Raw genomic sequence first — 19,751 nt, 5'->3', positions numbered from 1 at the left:
CAAACCAATAGCATGGGAAGAACAATGACCACACTTCATCCTATATAGACTATGGTAGCCTTATAGGTTGTATATCCGAGAAAGAGCCTTCTGTCAATGTTATCAATATCCAAGGACCAAACAATGAGTGTGCAGTCACCACTCAAAGAGCCCAATTTAACATTGCAAGCCCACCCGTTTCACCAGCACCATCAGCTCCATCAAAAAGCCAGTACAATATCTTGGAACACCTTGGGAACATGTCAGCCCAAATCTCCATTTTAGACCTTCTTCGCACTAGTCCTGTGTACAAGAACATCCTTGACAGTGCTCTCATAGAATCCCATGTCCCTTCTGATATCAATGCTATTGATTTTTGCAATCTTGTTGGACACCTTTCATCCTCATGTGCCCTATCGTTCAAACCCAGCGACATACCCATGGTCAAGCGAGATCACACCCTTCCACTTCGCATAGCAATCATGGTATCCAATTTTGCCATGAAAAGAGTAATGATAGATAATGGATCAGCCTTGAATATTTGCACCCTAAAGTTCATAAAACAAGCTGGATATACTGAGGCAGATATCATCAGTGAAGTTATCACCATCAAAGCTTATGACAACTTGGAAAGAACCACAGAAGGAAATATTTTGCTGCCAATCAAGGTTGGGCCAGTCATCCAAGAAACACTCTGCCATGTTATTGATCTAAACCTACCATTCAACATCCTCCTCAGTCGCCCATGGATTCATGCCATGAAAGCTGTTCCATCCACTTACCATCAGTGTGTCAAATTTCTGCATCAAGGCACTGAGGTAACCATCCATGCCGATCCAAAACCCTTTGCTTACTGCAATGTAGTTGAAGCTTCATATACAAACCATTGCCCTGGAATTGATATTGACACATCCATCGCCAGCTCATCCCACACTTGTAATGACCCAAAAACCATCCTCGCCTCTACCCTGTCTATCGTGAAGATCAATAACAAGGGCTGTGGAGAGTATAGTCTATCGAATGCATTTGTTGTCAAGGCACTCCCACTTGATCCACATGCCCATGGACGACCGACATATCACAAAGCTAAGGAGATTCCACCTCCTCAATACAAATAGTTTGGCCCAACAACCTTTGTATCCTCGAAAATCCCTCTTCATGAGGAGCTCACTCCAGATATCAACAATTGGTTGCATAAGGATGCACCTCAAAGGAATCAGGCACGCCTTGATCACTTCAGGCAGAAGTATCCCCAACAACATAAGCTTATCACTGACAAATGGAACTATCAAGGTGGTGGTCTAGGACCAAAAGAAAGAGGCATGTAGTGGCCCATCAATGCACACAAGTGGGAATCGAAGTTAGGTCTTGGCTTTGGCATACCCACAACTAAGGGCACCAATATGGATGGTCATGCTTTTTTGAACATTCACCGTGACCTTGTCAAAATTGAAGACATTCTTGAGGAAGTTGAAAAGAGAGCCTACGATGATATCCTAGACCAAATCTCCCTCGGAGACTCTGTTCTCCAAGAACTATCCATCCACCTCATTGACCTACTACTCGCCCATCCACAACTCATAGATTGGGACCAACCAAGTGTCATACACATTGATGATTTCACATTAGAGGAAGCAATTCTAAGATTCATGGGAGCTAAAACACCTCACAAGAAAAAAAAGCCAGATTCTGCCTATATCTACAAGCTAGATCCCAAGGGGTATTTTGGAGAAAATCCCCAACCTAGTTTCGATACACCCAAAACTGGAACTAAGGTGAATCTAAGACTAGCTAAGGTAGCGAAGAGAACCCCTCAGCAAGAATATCAAGAGCCACGAGTAGAACATGAGGATTTAGCATTACCTCCTCAAGATAATCGACCAAAGATATCTTCTATTCTAATTGAGGGTACTAGGGAAGTCAACATCGGTTCTTCAGAGATCCCTAGGCTTGTTCACATTGTTGCATCCCTATCATAAGACCAAGCTGATCTCCTCTTTGAGGTCTTAAGAGAGAACATTGGCTAATTTGCATGGTCATATTAGGACATGCGAGGGCTTGATCCAAAGCTTGTAGTTCATCATCTTGCAGTCAATCCACAGATCAAGCCCGTTAGAAAAAAGCTTAGAAAAATGCACCCCAAGGTGGCATTACTAGTCAAAGCTGAGTTAGAAAGAATGTTACTGCTAAGGTTATCTGACCTATCGACTATTTAGAGTGGATCTCCAACATGGTCCCCATCACTAAGCCTTCTGGTGACATCGAAATCTACACTGATTTCAAAGATCTTAACAAAGCTTGTCTAAAAGATGATTTTCCCTTGCCCAACATAGATATGATTGTTGATCTTACAGCTGGACATGAAATTTTGTCCCTCATGGATGAATTTTCTAGGTATAATCAAATCAAGATTGCAGAAGAGGATCAACATAAGATAGTATTCACTACCCCTTGGGGAACCTTTTGCTACAACATGATGCCTTTTGGCCTAAAGAATTCTAGGGCTACCTATTAAAGAGCTATGATAGCCATTTTTCATGATCTCATCCATAGCATTTTGGAGGATTATGTGGATGATATCTTGGTCAAGTCTCATACCTTCATGGATCATCTTGCTGACCTGGAGAAAGTCTTTGATAGGTTAGCCAAATATCATCTCATGCTAAATCCCAAGAAATGTGTCTTTGGGGTCACATCTAGCAAGATTCTAGGCTTTAGAGTTTCTAAACGAGGTATAGAGATCGACCACAAGAATGTCAAGGCTATCTTAGACATGCCTCCTCCCCAGATACTGCGACAGCTTCATTCTCTTCAGGGAAAGCTTCAATCTGTTTGGTGCTTCATCTCCCAGCTTGTAGATAAGTGTACACCATTTTCACATTTACTGAAGAAGGATGAGAACTTCAAGTGGAATCCTTTATGTCAGTGCAGCTTCGACCATCTCAAGCAGTATGTCATCAATCCCCCTATCTTGGTTCCACCAGTTCCTAGTCATCCCTTGATTTTGTACATATCAGCAACACCTACTGCTCTATGGGCACTTCTAGCATAGCTCGATGACTACAACAAAGAAAGAGCCATCTACTACATTAGTAGAACCCTAGTTGGTTATGAACTCAATTACACTCCTATGGAAAAAGCTTGTTTGGCAGTTTTTTTCTCAACTCAAAAGCTTCGCCATTACATGCTAAGTCATACCATCCAACTAGTCTTCAAGATTGACCCTCTCAAGTATATGCTCTCCAGAACAACACTTATAGGCTGTTTGGTCAAATGGGTTATGCTCCTTAGCGAATTTGACATCCAATATGTGGATAGAAAGGCAATCAAAGGGCAAGCTATAGAAAATCACCTAGCTGATGCACCTCTAATAGATGCTTATCCATTGATCACAGAATTTATAGATGAGCATATCTGTCTAAGTGAAGAGCAATCCCCATGGAAACTTTATTTTGATGGCTCATACACATCTCATGGATTAGGGCCAAGAATATTGTTGGTCACACCTCAAGGAGATTACATTCCAAAAGCCTTCAAGCTACAATTCCCTAGCACCAACAATATAGTTGAATATGAGGCCCTCATAGTAGGATTAAAGATAGCTGCAGAATGGAACATTGCTGAGCTACAAATATTTGGCGATTCTTAGCTCATCATCAAGCAAGCCCTAAATGAATATCAAACCAAAGATGAAAATCTATTAGCCTACAAAGAGCTAGTTGATTAGCTAACCCAACATTTTACAAAGCTTCATTTTACACAAGTACCTCGAATATAGAACAAAGTAGCCGATGTTATGGCTACTATAGGCTCGCTCTTGGAAATTCCCCAAGCAGCTACACAGTATGAGTTTTTAGTGGAGCAGCTCCTCACACCTGCCTATGCGAATGAGGATTCAAACCGTGTTTGTATCTTGGTTGGTCCCCAATCCCCATGGTACCATGAGATTCACGCTTACCTTAATGATGGTATCATATCCCCTCACCTCACACGTACCCAATGCCAGAACCTCATCCAAAAATCATCCCGCTATGTTATCATAGCCAATACCCTATATCGTCAGGGTTATCACGATACTCTCTCTCAATGTTTAGACCAAAATGAGGCTGTGATGGTGTTAAAGGAAGTACACTCTGGACTTTTCGGTGCCCACACGAGTGGTATTGTCCTAGCATGACAAATCCTTAGAGCAGGCTACTATTGGCCTACCATTGAAGAAGAATCCTATGACTTTGTCAGAAAGTGTCTCCCATGTCAGCAGCATGCAAATCTTGTGCACGTTCCAGCACAGGATCTACAGCCTATTGCACCACCTTGGCCTTTTTCTTGTTGGGGCCTTGATCTAGTTGGAACTATCACACCCCTCTAATATGATGGACATAAATGGATAATAACAGCTACAGACTATTTCACTAAATGGGTGGAAGCAGTCCCCCTAGTCTCAGCTACAGGAGTTTAGGTCTCCAAGTTCATCTTGTACCACATTATTTTCCGCTTTGGCATCCCATCCACCATCTTCACCGACCACGGAGGTAACTTTGAAAATTTCATCATGGAAGAATTATGCACTTCGCTCTACATCGATCACTGCTTTTCTAGCCCATATTTCCTACAAGGTAATGGCCAGGCAGAGGCAACTAACAAAACCCTCCTCAAAATCCTAAAGAAAGTTGTCAATGATTTTGGCCGTGATTGGCACCTACAAATAAATCTAGCCCTATGGGCCTATCGAACTTCCTTCCATACATCCACATGCACAACTCCATACTCCCTAGTCTATGGTGCCAAAGTGGTACTACCTATAGAGGTTGAACTTCCCTCCTTGCGCATATCTTTGCAAGGGAAAATATCAGAAGAAGAATATAGAGTAGCTCAGCTCACCCAGCTAGATCTCTTAGACAAGAAGTGACAACAAGCCTACGATCATCTCACAGTCTATCAAACTTGTCTCAAAAGGAATTTCAACAAGAAGGTGCTTCCACGATACTTTCATCCAGGTGACATGGTCCTTAAAGTAAACATGAAAGTCCAAGCAGATTGAGAAAAGAAAGGCAAGTTTGAACCTACATGGCTTGGTCCTTATGTTGTCACTACTTCCTTTGGCTTTAGAGCCTATCAACTATCTACACCGGAAGGAGAACTCTTGAATGATCCTACTAACATCATTCATCTCAAGAAGTTCTATGCTTGAAGATCCTTGGTATACCTAGCTTTTGAAAAATACGAAAAAAAATAGTAAAGGGAAATAAGCATCCAATGGTTAAAACTTGGCAATTCAAGCACCTTGGATAGGTACCTTGGTGAAAACGTGGTAATTCAGGTGCCTTGTGTACTAAGACTAATCCATTATCTATCACTATCCTATCCCTCATCCATTCATCCACCATCCCATAAAATACCTACTTGTTCCCTTGGTGTTCCAACCAAATATCCAAAATCTAATGGAGCTTGTAAATACCTCCTATACAGCTTGTAAAATCTTGTACAAAAGCTTGTATTATACCTTGTAAATCTTGTACCATACCTTGTATATCCGAATCTTGTCCAAATTTTATACCATATTCCAGCCTGTAAATAATCTTGTATCCTAGCTTGTATATTATCACATGCACACACAAAACCCCATTTTCACTTAAGCTCTTTGCAAACCATCTACCTATCCACCTATCAAGGCCAAACATTTCCATCTCACAAAAACCAAAACATGAACAAACTTGTACATTTGTAACATATCTTGGTCCATCAGCTTGTACATCCTCTTTAGCTCAGTACCATTGTATCTATCTAGCATTCGTGTCAGTTCATCCTTGATCAGCATCTTGCACCCATCGCACATCTTGGGTAGCTATTCCAATGCATCCTTTAGCTAGATTTCCTATCACCAAAGTGTTATCTTTCTTAGTTCAGCTTGCCAGACGCATCACTCATCCAAATCTACCAGCTTAGGTGCTCTCCGATAGGTCCTTGTAGGATATAGCTTTCCTCATGTCTGATCTTGGTCCGTTAGTACCTCGTCCTACCCATCTCGTTGGCAAACGGTTCTCTTTTGGATTTTCACTTTCTTTTGATTTGGACTCTTCCTTGTTGGGTCTTGAAATATATTTTCCAAGCAATCTTCTTGTTTCCTCCTCAAGGTTGCCACGATCTTCCATATCATGGTATATTGCGAATGGGGCAATCAGAGCGTAAGGTCTTGATCATGTCTTTTGTTTGTTTTTGTTTTCTGCTTGTGGGTTACCCAGTGTCGGTTCCATGCTACTTCCTTTACGAATCATGTGTGATGCTGGGGAAATCCTTGCGTTTTTGTTTTGATTCAGTTCGTCAGTCCTTTGGACAGTTGGTGAAAAGGCCTTGATGTTCTTGGTAACCTTGGCAATTAACCAACAGTCCTATAGGAAATTTAGTGCTCAACTACATGGTGGTACTTCTCTTTGAAGTATCCCCTCTCTCAAAAAGCTTCAATGGTTTTCCTTCATCTCCATTGTCCCCCATCCATATCGAGCATCCATCTCTCCTACCCCAGCTTATGCATCAATATCTCTTTGAATCACTCCTCACCTTTAGCTTTAGGGATCCACAATCCTAGTCTTAGGGATCCACCAATCCAAATCAATCCACCAAGCCTTATCTTTCGAGATCCACAATCCTAGTCCTAGGGATCTCCGAAACCCATCTTCTACCACTCTAACTCTTTGAAATCCTATTGCATCAGCTTTTTAATCCCCTCATCCATCTCCCCATCTTGGATTCCTTTTATAGTGCTCCGCTCCTTCGTCCTCTGCAATCCTTGAGATCTTATGCTTGCTTCCTCTTGTGCCTCCGATTCTCCTTTACCATTCTCCCATAGTGAGAGTTTGAGTTAACTAAACCTCTTCTCTTAAGCCAATCTAAGTCTTCTTGCTCATCTCAAATTCTTGTACTTTTCAAGAAGTCGTCGAGCCTCACTTTCTCTCCCCGCCGCCTTCTTGAGGGGGCATCTTGCAGTCCATTCTCTCCTCTTCTGCTCTAGCCTTGGGCATCTCATTTTCTTATCTTTGATGCCATACCACTTGCGGCATCACATCAAAGAGGGGCAAAATGTAGACACCTAAAAACCTTTAGAAAATAAAGTATTTTTATTTTCTAAAAAATTCTTGATGACATCATCATTTATTAATTAATTAATTTATTTTTATGCCATTAAATCCCTTTATCTTAATTAAAAATATTTAATTAAGGAATCCCTCCCAAAAATATTTAAATCTTATTTAAATATTATTTTCTTATTTATTAATTATTTAATTAATAAATTGACCAAAAAACCCAAAATAAATAAAAAATTTATTTTTTGCCCAAAACTTGGCCAATTTCCTTAAGACCACTAACCTATTCCAAAATTTTCTAATCCTTCTTTAATTTTAATTAAAGGCTAATCCCATCATTTCCTACCCCTAATCCCAACTCAAAATATTTAATTAAGATTAAATATTAATCCTCATGTTTATTAAAAAAGTTTTAATAAATATCTCCTCAACCCAAACCCTTGAAATAAATAAAACTTTATTTATTTCCTAAAAATCTAATTTATCCTCATCCTAAGAAGTTCTAGACTCTTCTAGAAAGTCTTCATCTTCATCCTAGGAAATTCTAGACTATTCTAGAAAGTCTTTATCCTCATCCAAAGTCTAGACTCTTCTAGAAGATGTCTTTAAACCTAATGCTAATCCCCTCCTAACCTTGTCACATTCTCTAAACATGGGTTAAAACTTACTAACCCAAGCCAAAGTTAACAAATATCTACTCCTTCACCCACCCTCATTAAGTGTCATCCACTTGCCTATCCAGAAGCTAATCCTAAACCATCCTAATCCATCTTCTAATAATTTGCACAAGCCTAAGCAAGGTTAAAACTCTCTTAATCAAGCCCAAGTCAAAATTGCTCTCATCTCCCTCAAAATATCTCAACCATAAAACTTTATGAATCCCAGTAGGCCATAAATGACTCTTCCAAGCCCTTTTATTGCTCTTACAAGCCATTATGAGGGTCTTTATGAAGATTTTATCCCTTGAGCCTCCTTTGTTGACTCATCCTTCACCTTTCTTCCATCCTCTCACCCTGTGACATGTGTCACTCCCTAATTGGCTGTAAGGAAGCACAATCCATGTGCTCTCCTCTCAAGCAATCTGAGCCCTCCATGAGCTTTTTCCCATCCTTGCATCTTAGCCCTCAATCCCTCAAGCCTCTTGCCTATAAATTGGATCCTTCCCCTTTGCAAAATAACACAATCCATGAAGTAAAGTCATAATGCCATTTTAAGAAGCCATTTTACATCAAAACCATACACTCACACCCAAATTCCAACTCCATTTGAAGCCCTTTTTGAAGCATAAGCTTGGGCATACATCCTATCTATTCAGACAAAGCCACTCAACAAGAGAGCTTCTCATTGAGAGAGTCCATTAATGGCTCATATTCTCAATTGAGAATTCATCTTAGTCTATCTTGAAGTTTATGAATTTTGTTTAGTTTGTAGAAGCTTTATTTAAATTTGGTTTCTATTAGCATACTAACATTGCTCATATCCATTTTGGCATGCCCGGTGGGACCCTGCATGGGTCATCTTCATTAGCTTTTTTAGTCAAATTTTGTATGTCATTTGCTAATTTTGGCTAATTTTTCTTGTTTTTGTGATTGGTAGGATTGTATAAATTGGTTTTGTAGGTCCACATGAGCATGAAGAAGACAAAGGAACTCATAGTCAATCTCATAGTGTTTGCAGATTTTTCAAGCTTATAGGTGGACAAAGCACTTGGAATTCTTCTTCCTCTTCTTTTCTATATTCTTCTTATTCCATCTACTTCTTCTACTTCTTCTTGTGGGAGATCTTGGCCATTTTTTTTTAAGGAAGCAAAATCATACACACTTCTTTTTAGTGCTTAAAATGAACCCCTAAATCATACTTAAATCCATTAAAAACTAAAAATTTGCAAAAAAAAAAAAGCATTTTAACAAGTGAAACTAAACCAATCCAATCATTTGCATCCTTGCAACATCAAGGTTTTAGATGCATTCATGCAAAGTTAGGAACACTTCATTTTTGGAAATTTAAAAAGAACTTCAAGTTTCCATTTCAAAAGGTTCAAAATCAACACTAAGTGCACACTACAATCTAAGTCAAACTCAAAGCATCAATCAAGGATAAAATGAACCTCATTTGCACATATTTTTAAGTTCTTTTAAAAATCTCATGAAAACTAAGAATCCTAAATGGTTGCCAAAAATTTTTCTAAAAGCTTTGTTATTTGTTCCAAACAAATGTCTTGTTGCAAAATCTTGAATGTTTCTTAGGTTTTTCATGCATTAAAACAATCTAAGAATATCATTTTTGGGCTTAAAATATGCAAACTAGAACACAAAATCTTGAATGAAAACCAAAGTCCAAAGAGTCATTTTCACTTTTGAGTCCAAAACAATCTTCAATGATCTAAGGTTAAAACAAAGCACTTCAAAGTTCTTAAAATAACACACAAAATCTCAATCTTGAATGCTCAAAGGTAAAAGACTTGAATGTTTAATCACTTGTCTTTGAATGCATGTTGCTAAACACACTCTTGAATGTCATGGATTAAAATCAAATTTTCCTTGAATGCATGTTAAAAAAACAAATCCAATCTTGAATGCCAAGGATCAATTAACCATTGCAATATCAAACACTTCATTTGGAGCTTCTAAAATTGAACAAAACAAATCTCTTTTCCACATGCAATTTAGGTAAAGTTTGATTTTTGGACATTTAAGAAACTTTGTTAAGTTAAATACAAATTTGCAAAAATCAATTTGAGTAGTTCCTTGGACTCACCTCTTTTCTAATCACCCATCAATTCAACCATTGGTTGCAATCTTAGTGCCATTTATGGGGATGGGTCTACTTGAAAAAGGTGTTAAATGTTCTGCAATCTAAATCACTCACTTGATCTTTGAACGTTTGCTTTAACTTTATCAAAAAATTTAAATGACAAAAAATCTAGATTAAATCGATCACACTTCAAGTTTTGGCACTAAAATTGAACAACTATTGACGTGGAGGGCCTTCGGGCCCGCACTTGAAAAATCGAGTCTCACACATCTTTGCTTTGGGCTTAAAACAAGAAGTTAGAAAACAAGAATAGTGAAAGAGGTCATGGTGAAAGATCTGGTAGACGATCTTATGGAGGTCGTAATGATGATCACAAGAGTGAGGATGAGACTTAGAAGTAGTAGTCAAAACTAGTAGGGGAACAACTCCTATTGTTCCCATGATTAGACAAGTAGAGATTAGAGAGGAAGAGGAAAATGATAAGGATATGGAAGAGAAGGCTTCTCTAAGAAATGTTTCACTATGCAGAAGAAGGGCATCAAGCATTTAAATATTCCCACCACCATGGAAGGATAGATCAAAGAAAGAAGGCCAAACCATAGTTGCACATATTGATAAATATGCCAAATCATCACATTCTAAGGATGCTGAAAGAGGAGAAGACCTAGTTAGCAAAAGAGTCTTGCTGAGTGGCGAGAATGAACCTGATTAGAGAAAGAGCTTGTTTTGCACAAGGTGAAGATGTGAAGATAAGTATTGTGATGAAATCATTAATGATGAAGGTACTAAAAATCTAGTGTAAGAAATAATGGTCACAAAGATGAAGCTGAAGAAGCAGAAACACCAATTTCCATATTATATTGCTTCAGTGCAAGATGACCACAAGGTCATGGTCAATGAGAGGATCTAATTGAAGTTCAAGATTGGAAGCTACCAAGATGAGGTACTTTTTTATATCACACATATGCATAGATGATATATGTTGCTAGTTAGGCTATGGCAGTTTGACAAGGATGCTATATATGATGGGTGAGAAAATACATACACTTTGACAAAGGATGGAGTGAAGCATAAGTTGAAGTAGTTCAAGGATAAAGAAGAAAATCAGTGTAGTGCTTCTAGAATATGTATTTTTAATGGAAAAGAGTTTCTCAAAGGTATGAAGCATGAGCATATGTATTTTTCTATTATTTCAAAAGACAGTAAAGAAGAATTAGAGGAAGTACCTACAAAAGATGTAGATATGTTGGGAGAGTTTTCTAATATTGTAACAGATAATGTACCTGATGGATTACCCCAACTGAGGAAGATCGGTTACTAGATTGACTTGGTTCAAAGATTTAGCTTTCTAAATAATGTAGTGTACAGAATGAAACCAAAAGATAGTGAAGAGTTGAATAGGCAAGTTAATGAGTTGTAGTAGAAGGGGTTGATTTAAGAGAGTTTGAGTCCATGTGATGTACCAACCATATTAGCACAAAAGAAGAATGGAGAATGGAGGATGTGCAAAGATTTTCATACTATCAACAAGATCACTATCAAGTATAGATTTCCATTTCCAAGGATGGATGATATCATGGACTATTTGAGTGGACCTGAGTATTTCACAAAGATAGTTTTGAAGATTGGGTACCATCAAATTTGTGTCAAAGAAAGTGATGAGTGGAAAATTACTTTCAAGACAAAAGAAGGACTATACGAGTGGTTAATCATGCCTTTTGAGCTAACTAATGCACTGAGAACTTTCATGAGGCTCATGAATCAAGTAATGGTTGACTTTCTAGGTAGGTTTTTCACTAGTTACCTAGATGATATTTTGATCTTTAGTAAGACATTGGAGGAGAATTTAATTCATATTTGAAAGGTGTTTGATAAGTTGAGGGAAGAAAAGTTGTTGATAAACTTGAAGAAGTACAATTTTGTAAAGAAGGAGTTGGTGTACCTAAGATTTGTAGTCTTAGAAGAAGGTTTAAAAATGGATGAAGAGAAAGTGAAGGCCATCCTTGAATAGCCTACTCCAAAAGAGTGCAACAAAGGTAAGATTTTTTCATTGATTGGCTATTTCTAATAAAAAGTTCATAAGAGGTTTTAGTAATATTTGTGGACCCTTGACTAAAATAATGAGAGGGGATAGGAAAGAATTTAAGTGGACTGTAGGAGCAGATAAGAATTTTGATATGTTTAAACAAAAAGTTATTGAGCAACGTATTTCAGCACTTCTAGATTCTAACAAGGTTTTTCAAGTAGACTGTGATTCTCATTGTACTGCAATAGGAGTTTTTTTGAGCCAAGAATGTAGACATGTTGCTTACTTTAGTGAGATGTTGAATGATAAAAAAATAAATTATTTTGTTTATGATCACAAATTTTATGCTATAGTTCAAGCATTGAAGATGTGGAGACACTATCTTCTTCCTAAAGAGTTTTTTTTGTATATTGATCATCAAGCTTTGTAATATTTGGATAGTCAAGGAAAATTAAACAAAAGGCATTTAAAGTGGGCTGATTTTTTGTAGAGTTATACATTTGTTTTGAAACACAAGAGTGGGAAGCCTAAAAAAGTTGCAGATGCTTTTAGTAGAAGCCAAATTTTGCTGACATAAACATGGATAGAGGTGGTTGGGTCTAAGGAACTGAGTACTCTATCTATAGGATACCAATTTTGGTGAAGCGTCAAAGGCTTGTATAGAACTTGTTACACTTGATAGGACAATGTGGTGGGATTTCATGATCTAGGATAGTATGTTGTTCAAAAGAAGCCAATTGTGCATTGCCAAAAGTTCAATGAGAGAGAATCTCATCAAGGAGAAGCATAGTGGACGATTTCTTGGACATTTTGGTAGAGATAAAACCATATCTTTAGTTGCTGAGAATTATTATTGGCCACAGTTGCAACAAGATGAGAAGAAGTTTGTACAGAGTTGTAGAGCATGTCAGATGCATAACGAGTGAAGAAAAATATTGTGTTGTATCAATCATTACATATACCATAGAAGTTGTGGGAGGATGTCAACATGGATTTTGTTTTTTAATTATTGAGGATGCAACATGGGCATGATTCTATTTTTCTAGTGGTTGATAGGTTTTCAAAGATGGTACATTTTATTCTTTGCAAGAAGACTAGTGATGTTATTCATGTGGCAGATTTATTTATATGAGAAGTGGTGAGACTACATGGTCTGCCAAAGATTATAGCTTCAAATTGAGATACCAAATTTGTTGGGTATTTTTAGCATACATTGTAGAAGGAAGTTGAAGAAAGATTTGAAGTTTAGTTCATCACATCATCCACAAACTGATGGACAAAAAACGGTTGTGAATCATAGTTTGGAAAATTTTCTAAGATGTTTGGTTCGAGACAAACCAAAAGGATGGGATCTAATTTTACCACATTCAAAATTTGCATATAATAATTCTTTCAATAGGAGTACTAGTAAATCACCATTCTAGATTGTATATGGGAGTAGTGCCAAAAATACTTTTGAATTGCAGTAGTTGGATAAAGGAGAGATAAGTAGTGCTGAAGCAGAAGAATTTACCTAACATTTCAAGAAAATCCATGACAATGTGGGGAAGCAAATCATAAAGATGAATAAACAGTAGAAGGCTAAGGTAGATGTGAAAAGGAGATATAAGGAATTTTAGATTAGAGATGAAGTCATGGTTCATTTGAGAAAGCAACATTTTCTACTGCATACATATAATAAGATGAAGATGAAGAAATTTGGCCTGTGCAAGATAGTGAAAATGCATGATGCTGGAAATCTTTATGAAGTGGAGGTTCGTACAGAATTGAATATTTCATTAGTATTTAATATTTCAGATTTTATAGAGTATTATGAAGGTGATGATGGAGATGAAGTTAGAGAACTGTAGTGGTGTATTCCAACAACTAGTTCGGCTACAAAGGAGATTGAGGAGATATTGGACACTAGTGTTAGAAAAAGCATAAGGAATAAAACTTATGAGAAATACCTTGTCAAATGGAAAGGGAGGCCAATGGAGGATTCATCATGGCTAGCAATGGAAGAGGTTCACCATCTTGTTTTTCCTCTACAGACTTGAGATGTGACAGAATCACTTTGATGTAGGAGCATCCTAGGCTTTCTTGTACTCCTACATATTGGAGTAGCATACCAATGGTTTCCAATTTTTTTTTTGTCAAGCTATTTAATTGAGGTCGAGTTACTGTAGCCAATATTGGAGGCCAAGTTTTTGTATCTTATAATGGATGTTAAATCACTATAGCTTGTAGTGGAGGCCAAGCTATTGTAGCTCCTAATGGGATTTGAGTTACTGTAGCTCTTAGTGGATGCCAAGTGAACCTTTTGGTGTTTAGTGTTCATGTTGGTACCAAGTTTTCCTGTATGTGCCATGTTCTAGCATTGGTTTTGGTTCTATTCATGAAAAGTTGTATGTGAGCTGACTTTTGGTATTTAATTTATGTATGGGCATTTAATTTGTGTTTTTTGACTTGTGGCTCAACATATATTTAATATGAGGGATTTAATTTAGTTTAAAATGCACTAGGCTAACTTGTGGCTTAGTTTGGTATAAGTAAAGGGTTTCATGGGGTTTTTAGCATAGCTGGAGAATTCATTCATTTGGAGGAGTGAAGGGGATTGTGTAGATGTGAATTTTGAGGAGCTAGGGTTGTAGCTTGAGAACTAGAGGAATTTCTTAGTGGACCTGAGGGTACAAGTGTGGATTTTCTTGGTAGTTTTATCGAGTTGTGGATCTGGACTAGTTGGAATCAAGTTTGTAAGTGGATCTTGTTGGATCTTAAAAAATTGTTATTATAATTATTATTTGTATTTGGCCCTATCCCAAAAGGCCTTAAAGCTGGGCATATTGCATGTAATTAGTTTTTATCTATGAATAATGACCTGTGATTTGGTATCAGATCTTGCATTATTGTTTTAGATTATATTGTGTGGTTTTTTGTTGGGGTTTTGGAGATCTCCTTTGGGGATTCTCCTTCCTTTTACTATGTAATATGGTATTAGAGAGAAGGTTTTTTCTAAATTTTTTGATGGATCACCAAAGTTTAGGTAGTTTGCACTAGGATTTGTAGAGAAGGTTGATATTGTGGAGTTGATTGATTTTTGGGATTAGTGGATATGTTGTTTGGGGTTTGCAAAATTTTTGGAAGATACCTCCAAAATGATTGGACCCTAGGGTAATAGATGATCTTAGTGATGTTGCAGAAGAACATGTCTCATAAAAGATTCTTAGATCTTATATTGCATTGATGAAGAGTGACATGATTGCTGAAATTGTTAGTGCTTTAGGTGGTGTACCTATTCATGTGGGTACTAAAGGTAGTTATTAGGAAGTTGATGAAGACTTTGAAGTCACTAGATCTAGTGTTGAGGATAGAACTAATCATGTGGAGAGACATATTGGAACTAGGGTTGGTCTATTTGCTAGAGCTAGATCCCAGTTGAGGCTAAAGCATAAGGTGAAGGTTTCTAATTTCTTAGGTACTTTGACTCCTAAATACTTGATTGATTTGATTAGTGGATTGGGAGGGTACTTTGAGCTTGAGGATATTGAGGATCCACTTAGACTGAGGTTGGCACAAACTAATTTTAAAGGACATGCTTCTCTTTGGTGGAAAGAATTACAAAGAGACAGAGAAGAGGAAGGTACAATGAAGATCACTAGATGGAGATTGATGTTGACTAAGTTGAAGGCTAAGTTCATTCCTACTAATTATGAAATTGATTTGTTCAAAAAGGGTGCATAATTGAAAAAAAAAGAAATGATTGTCAAAGATTATACCAAGGAGTTCTATGAGTTGACTATTCAATTCGGTGATATAGATTTGTCAAAGGAAAAGGGAGCTTGTTTCATTAATGGTTTGAGATTAAATATTCAAGATTAGGTTGGTGTGTTCAATATTTCTTCAATTGAGGATGCTTATTAGTATTTCTTGAAGGTAGAGGATAAGTTAGAGAGGCAAAGTCAAGATAATTCTAGAGGGAAGGAGAAGCAAGATAGCTTGGCGCAAGCTAAACCGAGTGTTGAAGGTAAATCAAAACCTTCTAATCAAAATAGAAGAATAGGTGGAGGTGGATTCAGAGGTAATTATTTGAAATATAGTAAAGAAGGGCATAGATCTTTTCAATGTTTGATTGGTAGGACAACTATTATTGTGAATGAGGTTGTAGAGTCATCCTGAGAAAGAAGAGAGTTTGTTGGCTTGATGAGTACTACTTGGTTAAAAGACACTAGATTCTTGTCAGTGGACTAGTTTGTTTAGGACTTGTTGTAATTGCGGTGGTAAAGTCTGTAAGGTGATTATCGATGGTGGTAGTATGGATAACCTTGTTGCTGAAGACATAGTTCAAAATCTTGTTTTGAAGACAGTGAGACATCGTTATCATTCTAGGATTTGTTTGTTACAAGGTGAACATGCTTTGGATGTAAGGAACCAATGCCTTCTTGATTTCCGAATTGGGCAGTATAAGGATCAAGTGTTATGTGATATTTTGGACATGAATAGTTTTCATGTGTTTCTTAGTAGACCTTGGATGTATGATTGTAGGGTTATGCATGATTGTTTCAAGAATGTGTTTACTGTTGAGAAAGGCAGAAGGAAGTTTTCCCTAATTCCTTCACAAAATGAAGAGCTTTGTAGGAGAAACCTAAGTATTGGCAGTTGAGTTGAGTCAAAAGATTCTGAGAAGGTTGGACACTAGTGTGGAAAGTAGACCTATAGTACACCTAAGATGGATGTGAAGAAGTAGAAGAAGATGATGTAGGAGCATCTTGCATCCAAAATAAAGGGGAGACATGTTGAATTTTTTTTTTTTTTTTTAAAAAAAATTGTGGAGGAGAGAGAAAGTGACGAAAATTAGAGGGGAAATAATAAAAAAATAAAAAGGAGAAAAGAAAGGAAAAGAGGATTTTTATTTTCGAGGTACATAGGTGGCATAAATAGAAAATTAAGAAAAATAGTTGTCATTACATTTATCGAGGTGTGTAGGTGGCATCTTAGAAGCTTGTGGAAAGTTTCTTAAATCTTGCATTTAATATTTGTTGTGATCCATAAAGGAAATGTAATTTTCTAATTGGGCCACATGGTGGTGCTTAGTTGTAATTCTAGAAGGTTATGGGAGTTTTAGAAGATTGTGGATATTGTGTAGGTGGAATTCTAGAAGGTTGTGGATAAGTCATGCATTGGGTGGTAAGTGCCTATTTAAGCAAGGCATATGACCAGTTCTAATCAAACTCAAGGAGTAGAAGCTCAAGAAGAAGGTGAAAGCTCAAGGAGAAGCTTGAGAAGTGGAAGCTCGAGGAGTAGAAGCATGAGAAGTGGAAGCTTGGGAAGTAGAAGCTTTGGAAGGAAAGCTTGGAAAGCTTGGAAGGCTTCAAGGTGTTAAAGAGAAGGAGGAAGTGAAGAGTGATTTTTCCTGAGTTTGTGGATAGAGCGTCGAATGTGAGGCAGTTTACAGCAGGATTATGGTGGAGTTGTGAGTGTAGATAGAGCGTCGAATGTGAGGCAGTTTACACTTGGATCTTGGATTAGGTTTGTGAGAAGAGCTAGTGGCTGTGGTTTAGAAACAAGGAGATTTCTTGGTGGCTTGTGAGCAAAAGATAAGATCTTGGAGGTTTCTACCAGAGTGTGGATCTAGACTAGCTTGGATTTGGATTAGATCTTGAGAGATCTTGCAGAAAGGTTATTGTAATTGCTATTGGATTGTCAAGTATAATAAAATTGCTTGGGAAGTATTTTGTCATCTGTTTGTTTCCTTATTGTTGCATTCTTGGTTGTGAGTTGGTAAGGGTGGTGTGGCACTTTATCAAGTGGTATCGGAGCATACCTTCGTCAGTGGTATCAGAGCATACCTACATTAGTGGTATCAGAGTAGACCATCATCAGAAGAACAAGTGAAAGAGTGTAGAAGTTGAAGATTTGGAGGATATGTATGTAAAGGACTAGTTTGGAATTTGTGTGTTGAATCCTAGAAGATGTTCTTCTAGATACTAGAACATATTTTTTAACCTAGGGTTTCTGATATAAGAGCATCCCAAGCTTTCTTGCAATCCTACATGTTGGAGCTGACTACTAGTGGTTTCTAATTTTCTATTACTACCATGTTGTTCAGTGGAGGCTAAGTTACTATAGCTAGTAGTGGATGTCGAGTTATTGTAGCTCCTAGTGGATGCCAAGTTATTGTAGCTTGTAGTGAAGCCCAATGTACTATAGTTCCGAGTGGGTGCCATGTTACTATAGCTCTTAGTGGATGCTGAGTGAACCTATTGGTGCTGAGTGTTCCTATTGGTGCCAAGTCTTCCTGTATGTGCCGAGTGCCAATATTGGTTTTGGTTCTATTCATGATGAGTTATTTGTGAGCTAAATTTTGGCATTTTATTTATGTATGGGTATTTAATTTGTGTTATGGCTGAATTGTGGTTCAACATATATTTAATGTGAGGGATTTAATTTAGCTTGAAATGCACTAGGCCAACTTGTGGCCTAATTGGGTATAAGAAAAGGGTTTTGTGGAGTTTTTAGTGTAGCTAGAGAATTCATTCATTCAAAGGAGTGAAGGGGATTGTGTAGATGTAAATTTTGAAGAGCTAGGACTATGACCTGGGGACCAAAGGAATGTCTTGGTGGACCTAAGTGTAGAATTATGGATTTTCTTGGTGTCCTGATCTAGTTGTGGATCTAGACTAGCTAGAATTGAGTTTGTTAGTAGATCTTTTTGGATCTTGTAAAAAATTTATTGTAATTGTTGTTTTTATTTGTCCTTAACTCAGAAGGCCTTATAACTGAGCATATTGCATGTAATTAGTTTTTATCTATGAATAAAGAGATGTTATTTGGTATCAGATCTTAGACTATTGTTGCATTTTTGTTGTATTCAACCATGTGCTTTTTTGTTGGGGGTTCAGTCATCTCCTTTGGATATTCTCCTACCTTACATTCTCTCACACTTCTCAAATTACCCTTGGTATCTTATTCAGAAGCATCTTGGGTGTAAGAGAAATCTTGCATCATTCAAAATTATTTTTTGTTTTTAGCCTTTTCTATTTAATAAGGACTAGTAGGGGGTTATTATTTCTAGAAACTTTTGTATTTCTAGAAAGTTTGTGATACAAGCTCAAAATGTTCTCATTTTTTATATGAATGTTTACTTTAGAATTATAAGTGTACCATAAAAATCTCATTGCTCCAACTTAAGTATTAGAGAAGTTATTGTTGATTTTTGGTGGAAAATTTTGGAGAAATATCATTGAACTTAGTTGTAAAGGCCTTAGGGGCCCTAAATGAGGTTTGAAAAGTTGACAAAAGGGCACTTGCACCATTCCAATCCCATAGATTAGGAGCTGGCATTTCCAAAAAGCGGTTATAATAGACAATTGGAGCAATAATTTGAGAGTTATGGCCTTCCAAAGTTGAGCTACTTCAAATTTCAAAAATAATTGTCAAAGATGTATTTGGCCAACTTTGTATGTATTGTTAAGGTCTGTCTGCCCTAGGTATTAAGTTTGAATGTCTAGAACCTTCCTAGGTGACATAAAATTGTCTATTTAAGAAAGGCTCGAATATTATGTAGGACAACTCTGAGTGATAGTTCATAGTTTAGTCTTGTATATTATTGTAATGAAGGTGCCCATGTGGGTTAGAATATTGTACTTTTGAATTCTATAATTCCTCTTTTGTGTCAATAATAAGAAATCCATCTTTTGTTCTCACGTTTGTTTTTGTTTCTTTATTTTTGTTATGTGTTTATGGTATTAAGGGGAGCACCCTTCATCACATAAAAAATATAATGAAACTATTATTTGAACACTAATGATCGTAATTATATCATCTATAAACTTCCTTCAACCATATTACAAAATTGTGACCATATGTATTATGGTAGTGAAACTATTGGACTAAAACTATACATCTCAAAACTATAATCTAAACATAGG

Source organism: Cupressus sempervirens, chromosome 1 (genome assembly GCF_028749045.1).
Source record: "Cupressus sempervirens isolate cs-2001-9-10 chromosome 1, ASM2874904v1, whole genome shotgun sequence".
In the NCBI taxonomy this organism is placed as follows: Eukaryota; Viridiplantae; Streptophyta; class Pinopsida; order Cupressales; family Cupressaceae; genus Cupressus; species Cupressus sempervirens.
This window is presented reverse-complemented; position numbering follows the sequence as displayed.